General features: G+C 43.4%; 1 pseudogene; it reads right to left on the bottom strand.

Moving 5' to 3' along the window:
- Positions 1-7392: 7392 nt before the first annotated feature.
- Positions 7393-8209, bottom strand: Psmb4-ps1 (proteasome 20S subunit beta 4, pseudogene 1; annotated as a pseudogene).
- Positions 8210-10402: the final 2193 nt, after the last annotated feature.

Genomic DNA, 10402 nt, shown 5'->3' with positions numbered 1-10402 from the left:
TATCTTTGAAATCCACACACCCTGCGATGTATCTGTAGATAAAATGATCCAAACTGGTTTGGGAGCCTTAGTATTAAGAGTGTAGAGAACCTTGAATTGAAGATACAGTAGGCCAGATGCATGCTGGGACATAGGTCTGCCCACACGATTATGTGCCTAGCCCCACTTCCAGCACAAAGAAAGCTTTGCTTGGGGAGGGGCATAGAGAAAAAAATAAATGGATGTTATTATTCTTTTGCTTTTCATATATTTTTAAAAGTCTCCTTCTTAGAGCTATTAACACATTGTGGTGTGAGCATGCATGTGTGTAAGGTTATAGGCAGAGTGTTGGTAAATATGGCAAAAACTCACAGAAATTTAAGGTGAGAGGACATATGTTAATGAGAAGATCCTGGAACAAAAGTTAACCTTCTGAGGGGCTGATTGATGCTGCTGTTAACATTACAGCCCAGATGGGGAAACAGAGGCTCAGGGCGATTAGTGAAATTCCAACCACAAAGTGCTGTAGCTGGGATTTGAACTCAGCCTGGCTGTTTTCAGAGCCTTCAGTGCTTTTCAGAGTGGGAAGAAAACCAGCACTGTGGCCGGGAAGGAGATGTGGGGGTGACTCGCAGGCAGGAGGATTGGCATAAAAGTTGGAGCTTTCTGTTTCTTGTGAGAGGGAGGCAGGAAGAAGGCCTGTGGAATTAGCAGTGGTTTCTCCATGAAACATTTCTGGTCATGCTTTCTAAGCTGACTTTATTACAGAATCTGGTATAAGGTTGGCACATAGGTGGAATGGGTTAACATACGTTCAAACAACACACAGAGAGTCCTGGGAAGGCAAAGAACCAAGTTCTAGTAAGGGTTGTTACTGGGGATGAGATCATAGATGCTCCATGTCTATAAACACCATGACCAAAAGCGACCTGGAAAGGAAAGGGTTCTTTCGTCTTATGGCTTGTAGTCCGCTATCCATAGAAGTCACGGCAGGAACCCAAGGCAGGAACCTGGATGCAGAGGCTGATAGAGAAGCCATGGGGAATGCTGGATACTAGCTCTCTGCAGATTGCTCAGTCTGCTTCCTTATAGAACGCAGGACCACCAGCCCAGGGATGGCACCACTCACAAGGGCTGGGCCCTCCCCCACTGACCACTAATTAAGAAAATATACCATAGGCAGGCCTACAGGCCAGCCTTACAAAGGTGTTTTCTTGATTAAGATGTCTCTTCCCGGATGACTCTTTAGCTTGTGTCGAGTTGACATAAAACTAGCTAGCATGGAGAGGAGAGAAGTGGAGGCTTCATACGCCTCAGGATTTAAAGTTTTTCTAGTGGTGGAAAGTTTCCATGTCTGGAAAAAGATGACAATGTAGATGCTGATAGCAGTCGTATAGAAATAAAACTAACCGAGGTTAATCATGTCTCATGGAACACAGTACCCACCCCATTTATCAGTTGTCCAGTTTTAAAGCAACTCCACGACATCAAGCCCTTTACCAGTACATTAATTTTCAAAAGAAAGATTATGTTCTAATCTAATATAAATGATAGAAACTCATTGGGAGTCCTTGATAACATACACAGTGTAGGTGTTTCTACTTTTTACTTAGTTTTCTTCTGAAGCATTGATTCTCACATCCGGCTGACCACCGGCATGTCCAGGAAGTGGTTCCAGCATGCAAGTTCCAGAATCAACCAGAACCTGGGGAATCAGAATCTCTCTCTATGGCAAGCAGTCCTGGGATCTCTCTGATTAAAAAGTCCCATGTATGATGGTGATGGTGAACTACATCTGGGAACAGTTGGTCTACTTCAGATAAATTGTTTCAAGAACCTTCCAGCACTTTGGAGAGACTTAATTCCACATAAGCAGTCGATACACTAATTACACATTTGCTTATCTAGTCATTAATTAGCTTCCCTAAGGACCGCTCTGAATCTCTCGGATTAAAAGAGTAGTCAAATGTAGTTAACCTAGTTCTGATTAGAATACAGCTGTAAAATTAAAAAAAATTCTTAAACTATTATACAACTCATGCTTATTATAGCACCAATATACTAATCTTTGTTATAATTTGTGAGGGAATCGCTTTCCCGCTGCCAGTAGATTCCTGAATTTTAACAAGAGAAAATGGAATCTCAAAGCAATTAAATACATTTGCCTTAGGATAGGTAGCTGGTTAGTGGATGATTTAGGACGTTGTAAAAGCTACTCTGTGTTAGGCACTTGGGTCAATGATGAGCAACACTGGGTTCTAATACTTAGGATGTAGGAAAGCGAGGGAGCTGGACAGGGCAACATCTTAGTCAGCAGCCTTGTGGTTTGAATGAGAATGGACCCATAGGCTCATATGCTTGAATACTTGGGCTCCAGTTGGTGGACCTATTTGGGAAGGATTAGGAGGGAGGAGCTGTGTCAGTGGGGTGCTTTGAGGTTTCTCTTTTTCTCTGTCTCCTACTTGAGGATCAAGATGTAAGCTCTCATCTCTTTCTGTCTTCGTGCCCTTTGTCTGTCACCATAGACTCTGACCTTCAGAACTGTAAGCCAAATTAAATGTTTTCTTTTATAAGTTGCCTTGGTCATGGTGTTTTATAATAGCAGAAGAGAAGTAACTAGATAAGACTCAAGCACCTGCAGCGCAGGTGACAGCAGACGTGGGACATTGACTTCCTTATAGAGCCCCAAGCATCTGTAAATGAAGTATCTTCATGTTTCCAGTAGAGAACCTAATTTCTCTATTGAACTCTTACTCTGATGAGAAATGAATACTTTCGGATAGTATTTGTGACTTTCCTTTCTCCTTCTATAGAGTTACCATTGAGTTCAGGGGAAAGGAGTTGGGCATCACACCGTCAAAGACACTGAGGGGGATGACCCACTGTCAACGTCCACCTGCCATCTGTTGGACCTCATTTCTGGCTGGTTCTGAAGGGACCCTGTGTGTAGACTGCAGTTGTGTTTATGAGCCCAACCACAAGGCTTTCTTAAGTCTGGGTTACTTCTTCCTTAGCTGTTCTACTTTCTTGATTATCTTACAATTATTCATTTTTATTTTATATGCACTGGTGTGTCGCCTGCATGTATGTCTGTGTGAGGGTATCAGATCCCTTGGAAATGGGTTTACAGACAGTCCTTGCCTGACTGCATGGATTATTTTAACCTTTCTGTTGATAGTATACACCATGCCCTGTCTTCTTCAGAATTCAGAATGTCAGCAACCTTCAGCCAAGACAAGTAGGAACACCCTTGTAACTGAAAACATTAGGTTGCCCTCCCCCAGGATAGCATGTTCCACAGGGCGTTGGTAGTAAGAGAGTACTGGGGAGGGCTTATGGTAAGAGAGTTTTGGAAGGGTTTAAGAGAGCTCTGCTTTAGATGGGATGCTGTCAAGATGCAGGGTAATTCTATATTGGATCTTATTACATTTATCCAGGAGGGATGATTAACTAAAGTGATAGTTAAAAAACAACAGTCACTCACATCAACTAGGAGGTGATATTAGACATTTTTGTGCTTTGGCAATGTTCAGATTTTCCTGCATTCTTCCTAGGTGGCTTTGATCATCTTGAGCCATCGTCTTTTCAGGGCACCTTGTTTGATTTGATGTCCCGTGAAATGGTTTGTGCTTAACGAGGCACCTGACTGTGAGTTTCAGGAAAACCTTTAGCAAAAGCCAAGGCTGGTTTTATCGAGCCAGCTCTCAGATATGTGGAGACTGGAGATCAGCATAGGCTGTCATTCCTCATACGCTGTCTACCTTGCATTTTTGAGGTGGTGTCTCTCATTTTGTCAAGAATTTTCCAAATAGGCCAGGCTTGCTGGCCAGTGAGCCCCAGGGATCCCACTGTTCTGACCTTTTCAATGCTGGAATTACAAGTGCATGCTGTCCTGCTGTACCCAGCCATTTTTAAAACATGGGGGTCAAACTTAGTCCTTTGTACTGTGCAACAAGCACTTCGTTGACTGAGTTGTCTCCGTAGTCTGCATATATATTCTCTCAGTGTCTCTCACTTGAGTATTTTGAAAATGGCCTATTTTAGTCAGTTTAGTCAACTTGGCAGCCTGATTATCTGAGAGGAGAGCCTCGGCTGACAATTGCCTCCATCGTCTTAGTCTGTGGGTGTGTCTGTGGTGATTGCCTAGATTGTTAATTAACATAAAAGGGCTCAGCCCACTGTGGGCAGTACCTAGCTCAGTATAATGTACTTCAGAAGTCAACTAGGAAGCAACATTCTCTATGGTTTCTGTTGCATTCCACTGTCTGTGATGTGAGTTCCTTAGTTGGGAGCCATCCTGTGTGGAATGGCAAGCAAGCACACCGTGCTGGCTAATTTTATGTCAACCCTACACTTAGCTAAAGTCATCTGAGAGGAGGATACCTCAAGTGAGAGAAGGTCACTGTAAGGCATTTTCTTAATTAGTGGTTGATGGGAGTGGGGTGGGGAGGGGCACATTGCGAATGGCCCCAGTCCTGGGCTGGTGGTCCTGGATTCTATAAAAAGTCTAAGCAATACCAGGAAGAGCAAGCCGAGAAGCAGCATCCTCCACGGCCTCTGCATCAGCTCCTGCTTCCAGTTCCTGCCCTGACTTTTCTCTCCGGTGGACTGTGATATGGAAGTGTAAGCCAAACACCCTGCCACCCCTGTTGCTTTTGGTCATAGTGACTATGACCATCATCAGGACACCTGCCTTCAAGTTCCTGCCTTGAGTTCCTGTCTTGATTTCTTTCAGTGACGGACTGAAAACTAGAACTGTAAGCCAAATAAACCATTTCCTCTCTAAGTGGCTTCAGTCAAGGTGTTCTATCGCAGCAACAGAAGAAGCTGGAACACAGTCTATTAGAGCAAGACTAGAGGGAGGCGAGAACCAGGCCAGGTGAGCACTGGCTACTAAGTTGCGGGCTTTATAAATGCTTCCCAAACCCCAGTTAGCTACAAGCAATAGCATAAGATGAACCAGCCACGTGCTACTTCACATACCTGGAAATCTGTGGGTGGTGAGCTGCTGGCATGGTGTGCTCAGGGGCATATGACAGCAAAACCCAGCTCCCCCCATGTTTCTACTCCATCTTCCTCTGTGCTGTCCTTATTTGGAGAAGGCTTTCCTTCAGATTTATATCCCACGGACACAGAAGTCATCCTAGTAGCCCCAGAAAACGTGCTGAGGATGGGAATTGGGCCAGGTTGAATTAGAAGCCAATGGCTGGCAGATTCTGGTGGGTTGATGGGCTTCTGTCCTCTCAAGGTCATGGGTAAGACTGAGGGGCAGAAGCTGGGCGGGCAAACAGCCAGATGCCCACCATACTGCCTAGCAATGTGTATGTATTTATTCACCCATCAGCTGCATCAACCAGGAAGTAAAAAGCCAAGAGAAGGAAAAAACATACATAATTATTATGTGAGCACAAATAAATCCATTTTTAAGTGAAAACTGGTTCACAAGTCAATACACATTAAAGGTATTTCCATTACTTTTCAACCTTCCAAACTGATTTTAGAATTTTTATGTTTCAGTTTTGGATGTCTTGCAAGTATTGTTGTTGGAGTCGAGTGTATGAACAGATGTCTTTCCTGTGAGAAAGGCACTGCTAATGTAAGCAGGCGTCTGTGTCCTGCTTCATGCACTCCAAGATCCCTTAGGCTTTCAAAGCACACACACACACACACACACACACACACACACACACACACACACACACACACACACACAATCGTCCCAGTCTCTCAGCTGTCCCAGGGAAAAAGGAAAACCCTGCCTCACCAGTTGACAAAGAACACTTTGAAAACAACAGGTCAGATTTAGTGTGTGACATCAATTAGTTGGGTCAAGAAACACTGGGTAAGGATTAGGGAAACACCATATTTCAGCCTGGTATTTTTTCCAATAGCTTGTCCAACTTGGTTCTAACCTTCTAAAACCACACCCATAAACGTTTATAAACAGCCCTAGAAAATGCCTGTGTGCTGCGTGCACACACTTAGGGGCATCCATACTTTGTGTGTCCAAGAACAGCAGTGGCTTCACTGGGACAGGGCCCTCACCAGACCTGTGACTCCACCTGGGAATAGATGAGAGGTTTTGGTCTTGCTTGATCCTGTCTTGGCCAGGGCTGTCTATAGCAGAGAGGAGGCAGAGTTAACATCGAAACCGGGTCACAGCTGATTTTGACTTAAACTTCTAATGGATTAAATTAAAGTTTTAATGGAAACTTGGCTCTGCATGTTATTACCCAATATTAGCTTAAGGATTTTGAATTCTTCACAATGTGGACTAAAGTCTAAACTTCCCAGCCCGCTCTCTGTGTTGTGTCTGCCTGGGTATGGCTTCCTAGAAGGAACTGGGAAATGCCCTATTCCCTCCCTACAAGTGACTGATCGTGTGTAAGTGCTATTCATTCCTCTTTAAACAGTAGTAGGATTCTTCGGTGAAGTGCCTACAGCTGGGATTTTTTTTGGGGGGGGGGAGTAGTGTTAAAATTATAAATTCAAGATAGTAAGCATGTATAATGCTACACAAGCGACTCACTTTCCATTGGGTGAGCTACATCTGTTTGCACGTCTTGTGAAAGTGGGACATTTTGCCAAGTATCAAGTGCGTGTGTGGAGTTGTTCCTTGATGTCTTCACGGTCCCTGACAACATTGCCTGTTTAATTGGAGATGCTGGTAAGCTGTGAATGCTTCTTTCTGTTAGCGTATTAAAGATTCGTCAATTTCATTGGCCTTTTCGAAGAACCAGCTATATTTCACTGATTTTTTCCCTCTTCAAATTTATCGATTTTTGTTATTATCTTTAACGTCTCCTCTTTCTGTTCCTCCTTTGGGTTTGTTTTCATCATCGTTTCTGGGTTCGTTGAGCTTGGAGCTTACATTACTGTTTAATCATTTTTTCTGAATGAATTTGTGTAATAAAATTTCCTCTAAGCACTGGCTAGCCTATCAATTAGGATATGGAATAATCTCATTTTTTTAAACCGAATTTAGCTTGGGCTTTCTTTCAATACTTCACCTTTGATTCATGCATTATTTTGAATTATGTTGCCTGAAGATTTATTTCTGTTATGTTCCGATATTGAATTTTAGAGATTTCACTGTGGCTGTAGAAGGTATTCTTTAGCGAATTCCTTTTTCCGTGTGTGTGTGTGTGTGTGTGTGTGTGTGTGTGTGTGTGTGTGTGTGTGTCCGCGCGCGCGCGCGCGCATGCACGCCCATGCGTGAACACATGTGAACTCCTGCCATGGTATGCATTTGGAACCTAGTGGACACGTTGGGAGTGTTTGATGTTCACTTCCACCACGTGGGTGCTGGGTGAGGATTCATCAGATTATCATCCTTAGCGGCAATCACCGTTATCCACTGAGTCATCTCACTAGCCTGACTTTTAAATTTTTTTTCCACTTCAAAGGACTGATTTATTTTAAAAACATCTGCCTTTGAGCCAGTGATGGTCACGTTTAGAAGGGCACAGCTCCAACGCCGGACACCTCATCTGGATTTCATTCAAAGCCACCGATCCTGTGGACAATATCCGAGCTGGTCTCTACCCACGGCGGTCCTTCTATCTCCACCCTCAGTTACAGTGATGATTTGAAACCGGCTACATGAACGGGCACCTTGGTAGTGCAGCACTCGGATCAGCGTTCTACAAGCTCTCGGGCTTCAGTCCGACTCAACACTGGCTGTTTCTCTAGAACTTCTCCAAGCAGAGGCTGAGCCAAGTATGCACCATAAACAGCGGCCAGTGAGGGAGCTTCATAAGCTACAGCAAGCATGTTGCCATAACCAAGGAAGCTTTCTCCATAAGCGTAGCCTCCAGTGTCCATGGTGTTCCACAGGGGGTTCATTTTGGAGCGGTGAGTATATTTATGGCCCTTGTCAACCATGAATGGATACCTCTAGGGCTATAGTTGTGTCCATCTCCCAACAGCTTCTCATCAATCACCATCTGGCTGAGAACTTGATTCAAATACCGGACGACGGTGCGGTCTCCCGAAGCACCCATAGTGCAGGTGTTGGTTTGCTAATATGAGAGATATTGTGGAAACCAGACAGGGAGCCGTAGGAGCCCAGCATGTCCGCAGCAATTATCCCAAGTATAGATGTCCCAGTCACCATGGGGTCTGGGTCCGAGTGAAGGAACCCTCGCAGGCGGAGGGTGATGGGTCCATGAGGCCGCTGCGGGTGGACCGGATGTGGCAAAACTGCTCTGGAGCCAGACTTCCGGAACCAGCAGCGGGTCCGCAACTCCCAAAACGTTTCTATCTTTGTCAGGAAAAACAAATGATGTTTAATGTTTAAAGTTTGGAGAGAGAGGGAGGGAGGGAGGGAGGGAGAAAGGGACGGAGGGAGGGAGGGAGGAAGGGGGAGAGAGAGAGAGAGAGAGAGAGAGAGAGAGAGAGAGAAAAGCTCAGGATATTGTCTCTCTCTTGGTATATATTCCATGAACACTCAAAAATTATGTATTTTGTTATTTTGTTGTTGGGTCGAAGGTTCTGTAAGTATTGGTTAGATTCTGTTATATTAATATGTAATTATTTTATAATCTTATTTTCTGTGTAGGTGTTCCATTTATTTCTGTGTGGGGGCTGCTGAAGGACCCAGTATAATTGTGGGTTTATGTATTTATGTATTTAGTGTGTGTCAGGTGAATGTGCATGTTTCTGTGTGGTCTGTGGGTTCATGTATGTGTGTTCTGTGGAGGTCAAAGGTCAACCTTGAGTGTCATTATTTAGGAGCTGTTATTTACTTATTTTTATTTTATGTGTAAGAGTATTTGCCTGCATGTATGTGTGCACACCATGTGTGTGCATGGTACCAGAAGAGGGCATCAGATTTCCTGGAGCTGAAGTTAATGGGCAGTTGTATGTCTCCAAGTGGGTGCTGGAAACTGGCCCTGGGTCCAGTTTCACTTCACCGATGAGCCATTTCTCAGCCCCTATGAGCCCCTTTTAAAGATAGGGTCTCTCACAAGGACCTGGAACTCGCTGATTAGGGTTGGTTGTCCAGCTAAAAAGCCTAGGGATGTAAATGTCTCTGTCTTCTCATGTCTGGATTACGCACATGTACCTTGATGACATCCACCCCTTGGGCAGAGGACTGAACGCAAATCCTTGTGCTTCTGTGACATGCAATTTCCTGGCTAGGCTAGCTTCTAAGTCCTTTCTTTTATTTTTGATATACGTATTCTATAGCTGTGCTGCTCAGTAATATATATATATATATATATATATATATATATATATATATTTAGAATTACTAATCTCATTATCTTTAATAATGTCCCTTTTCTGTTTCTAGTAATTTTTTACCCTAAGGTTTTTTTCTGATATTAAAATAGCTATTTTTGTATTTTTTGAATATCTTGAATGATATATAGACATACCTTTTTAGTCTCAGTCAGACAACATACTTACATTGGAAGTGAGTTTCTTGAAGACAGCGTGTAGTTGACTCACTCTGCCAGTCTCTGCCTTTTAATTGGTATATTTAGAGGACTTACGTTTAATATAACTGATTATACATTGGTAGTCTCAATCTCCCTTTTACTTTTTGGTTTTCTTTTTGTGCCTTCTGTTATAAGTTTTCTGTTTTATTTGTTCTAGTGACTAGTGGACTTACTAGACACTTTAAAATAAAAAAATATACAGAGCAATTTAGATTTGGATAAAGACTGAGTGGAAAGTACAGATATTTCCACGGTATCCTGGACTTGCACGTACATGGTTTCAATCATTCTCCTCTCTCCAAGGGTGGTACATTTGTTTTAAACAATGAAGCTATGGCTACATTTCATGATCACCGTGAGTCCATACATTATTAGCTTGAACATTAAAAACATTCATTGTAGGGGAAATGTGTATTAATCACCTCCTACCACCAAAGCTCAGGAGTGTTGCCGAAGAGGGAACGTGTAAGGGCTGGACAATGGGAAGGAGCACTGTGAGTGTTGTCCTCTGGTCAGGACAGGGCTATGGCAGTCACGATTTCATAGCAAGGTGCTTCCGTCTCATCTTTTAAATTTCCAGGAATCTCCCCGTTTCCCTACTCACTCCGGATCCTGCAGAGAAGGGCATCTCAGCATCCGAAGCTTCAACACAGTTAGGATGGTGCCATGTAAACACACCACAAACCCAGCACTCTTCTTAGGACCTGGGGAGGGAACAGATATTTATTGGATAGATTTTATGACCAGGAACCATTTTAGGGTGACTTAAAAAACTTCACTTAATCCTCAGAAGAACTTTGGAAACAAATGGCTTTACTTTTACTGAAGGGCTAAGGAGTTGGACAGCTCACCATATGTGTCACAAAGATACCAAACAGTGTCACTGGCTTGCACACCCATACCTATCCATCTCTTAAATCTTTTCATTTCAACCGTAGTCTCCGTTATATAATCCTTACATCATTATTCCCTGCTTA

This window comes from Rattus norvegicus, chromosome 8 (assembly GCF_021556685.1).
Source record: "Rattus norvegicus strain SHRSP/BbbUtx chromosome 8, alternate assembly SHRSP_T2T, whole genome shotgun sequence".
In the NCBI taxonomy this organism is placed as follows: Eukaryota; Metazoa; Chordata; class Mammalia; order Rodentia; family Muridae; genus Rattus; species Rattus norvegicus.
This window is presented reverse-complemented; position numbering and strand designations above follow the sequence as displayed.